A 4,096-nucleotide genomic window follows, 5' to 3' on the forward strand; every position below is an offset into this window, starting at 1 on the left:
AACCCGTTTAGACGCGTCTGGGACATATTCCAACTAGCTTATTAATATTCATGAGGCACGATAATTAGACGATCGCTTTCCCAGACGCGTTTGTAATACATGGTTTTCCCAGACGCGTTTCTGTCGTTGGGGATAATTTGTAGATCGCGCCTTAAAGTAGATATTATTTTTTATAATCTGTGTAGTAGCAGACAGCAAATGCATCTTAAGAATACCACAATAATTTTCAACCTCAATACCATATAGGCAAAGCCTAATGAATTTTATTATCAAAACTCGGTATACTATAAAACAGACATGTTTCGGCAAATTCTTCGCCATCTAACATGCAATCTACTATTTAAAGGGAGTGAACAACTGTGAAGCATTGTATTTTAAATAAATGGGAATTGAACCATAGCTATTTGAACAGACATCATGACATTGCATTTTTAGAGAATCGATGTGACTAATTGTAAAGAAGAAAGAATGGCATGAATAAAGATGATAACGTAATGATGAACATCAGAATGACAAAGTTAATTTAATATGTAAAAGTTGCTTGTTGAGAGAGGGCGTGTCCCATTTTATATGCAACACCTTCTTGATTTTTCTTTGACTGGCTTTGAAGCGGAACACAATACACGAAAGCAATCTACGTTGCATGAGGTTTTACATTGGGATGAGCTATTAAGATGTTTAAAAAGTTTCGCCTATATAACAGGCATTACAGCCTGCGCACATGAATTTATACACAACGTTAGAACGTAGGCCACTAGGGACAGGATCTTTCACAGAAACATATTTCTAATTTTAAATGAAGAAAAAACCTATTTGATATTAAAATTTAAATCATTACAAAACTGTTTTGTTAAAGCATTTATCTTATGTGAAATAACTTTAGAAAATTTACCAGTGTAAGGCAACTTGAAATAACGTATATTCGATTTTTCGTTCGTTTGTTTGTTATCGGAGTGAATAAATCAAGATATCTAGAAGTATTTTTTTCAATTAAATACATTGGAAACATATTTTTTCTATGATAACAATTAGAGCCTTTGGGTCACTATGAAAACCTATCCAATGTATTGTATAATTTTTATAATCTTTTGCGAATGCGATGATTGATAATATCAATTGGGAAATAATTGAATAGATTAAATTTGGTTTAAAATAATTAAATTTGATTAAAATTAATTATATTTATTCTGCAAAATTTGAAAAGGATAACATCTCGGTGTGCGCGCTCAATAGTTGGTTTATTGGTGAAGTTAAAGTTTTTCGATAAGATATCATAAATTAAATTGATACAGTTCTCACCTTGTTCTTCCTTAATGCCCATAAAACGAATGTTGTTTCGTCTGGAAAATCTTTCCGACTTGTTTTGCTCTGATGCAAGGCATCAATTATAATTAAATTTTGTTCAATGTTATCCATGGTCAGGTTTAAGTCTCGTTTAATGTCCGCTTGACCATCAATTATAGATTTCAAAGAAGCTGTAACATAGGCTTGGAACTCGGACTCAGCTGAATCACTGAGCTGGGACGATGTAGCGCGTGTAGAAATCTTGCTTTTTTGAGACATTGTGTACAACGATGCGATCAGGGAGCTCACTCAGATATACGTCTAATCGTGACCGTTTCATTTCAACATATGACCGTTTCTTTTCAACATATGTGACCGTTTCATTTCAACATAATGCCGTTTCATTTCAACATATATGACCATTTTATTTCAACATATTTCAACATATGTTTTGTTATATCTGTCAGCATGCGAAGCAAGGGTGAAAATCCGAAGCCATCATGATTCAATATTTCAAACCTAGTTTGGTCAACTGCAGAAACCATAATGGCATCTTTTAGCAAGATTTCTAATTTACTTTGCTACCATTGGACAAGAAAGAGCACGGATATGGACAGCTCCTGCTTCAATATCATACAGAAAATTGCTGGTTTATACATGTCTGTAACGTGACAGATTCTTGAACAGGGTTTTGTATAATAAACTCCATCAGTAAGGTTTAAGAACAATATTATGTGAAGGGGTATGCAAGTTATCCAGACCCTAGAGATTAACATCCCTACTCCATGATGCATAGTTGGTGTTTTTAATTAAAGAAATCATGGTTTGTATAATTATCTTGAACTCAGTGTATTTTGTATGTCTGCAGGAATTGTTTAAGCCATTATTATTTTTCCATCTAGTAGCTACTCCAGCTCGAAATCAAACGCATCAATCATTCAATACTGCTTGTGCATGCAAACACCATTGTGGCAGTGGAACCAACGGATGTCAACAACCAGCTAACTGTCACCTCGTTTTGAGATTAGACAATTTGACACGTTAGCCTAGTGACTGCGCGCACACATACAGTGCATGTACAAGTGAATAATATTGAACATAGAAACATAGTTATAAATTCAAATAAGGTGTCACATGTAATAAAATAATATCATCATAATACCCTGCACTTATACAGATGAGAAGCCAAACATGTGACGTTCTACCGGGTATTCACTACTTGTCACACCATACAAGTTGGTTCCGAATGAGACAAATAGCTCTTACTTCAGCTACTTGAAACCTTCAGATTCTTCTAAAGTCTTAAGCCTGCCGTTGGAGTTTAAGCTGTACTCCTCTGACCATCTAAAAATTAACAAAATACACCTTTCTAGAATAGTTATCCTAAACAAACATCATTTCAAGCATTCTGGAACATGAGTAACTTTCAAACTTTCATATTAATAAAATGGTTAATCTATAGCTTTATGCTACTAATGCTATGTACAATTGTATACATACGCCCATACTAAGTGTACGGTAAGTATTAAAGACGTGTCTAAATATCAATACACAATATTACTTGCATAGATCCAAAGTCAATTTAAGCATATTACATTAATAATGCATACCACAGGTACATTCAACATTCCTGTATTAATTCAACCCCATGCAATATTACAATTAAATCTATCCCATTACGTTATTCAGTAAACAATGCATTAACGTTACTCACGGTCAAACTAACTCCACTTGGCTCTTATATATGAGTTGCACAATACTATGATGCTCCTGCTACCACCTCATTTAGGTAGGCTTCACTATGCCTCTTAACTTTGCTTAATCTTTGGTGCACCTTAATAGCTGACATGTCTCTGCTTGGATCATGTTCCACAGCTTACACCCTTCCATTAAGCCTTTCCTTATGCAACTACCTCTCCCATCTGGTTTCTCTACCAAGCCTACCCCTGCTAAGACAAATTAACATAATATTCTCCACAAATTTTTTTCTACACTTATCAGAAGTTGCCACTTGCCTAAAAGTTATTTATAGTCATGAAACTTTTAACTACCCTGGATTAATTCTAAATCAGCCATTAACTCATGCATATTCATTATACTAAATCTACACAGTAAACACAAACAACCATTAAATCATGAATATTTATTACCCTGATGCACTATACAGTGAGTGTAACACATTATAAGGTCCACTCTGTGACACTAACCCTTCAATAACAATTTACTAAGCAACAATTGCTTGCATTAACATCAACAAACAGTATATATTTACAAAAATAAGAAAAATATATGAATCAACTTTCTTATAAGACAAGTAAAGCATTCACAGAGGATTCTTGCAAGACACCTATACGATTCCTTTAGGAAATCTATAGGATAATAAAGATAATACTTATAGGATTCCTATATAATTCTTATAAGACACCCATACGAATCCTATGGAAACCATTCTTATAAGATATCTATAAGGACCCTGTATTATTCATATAAGACTTATCCCAGAAAGAAATCTGTAAAATTCCTATAAGATATCCATAAGATTCCTATAAAATATCTACAAGATTCCTATATAATTCATATAAGACTCCTATAAGATTTCTATAAGATATATATAACCTTCCTATATCATTTATATAAGGCTCCTATAAGATTCCAATAAGATATCTATAAGATTCCTATAGATATAAGAAACCCATAGGATTCCAAAGGATTCCTATATAATTCATTTAAGATTCCTATAAGGTTTCTTTAGAAAATCTGATTTCTTTAGGCATTCTATAGAATTCCTGTAGGATAACTATAAGATCCCTTT

The sequence above is a fragment of the Anneissia japonica genome, unplaced genomic scaffold, assembly GCF_011630105.1.
Source record: "Anneissia japonica isolate Jap-2015-1 unplaced genomic scaffold, ASM1163010v1 scaffold287910_len238722_cov194, whole genome shotgun sequence".
NCBI classification, from domain to species: Eukaryota; Metazoa; Echinodermata; class Crinoidea; order Comatulida; family Comatulidae; genus Anneissia; species Anneissia japonica.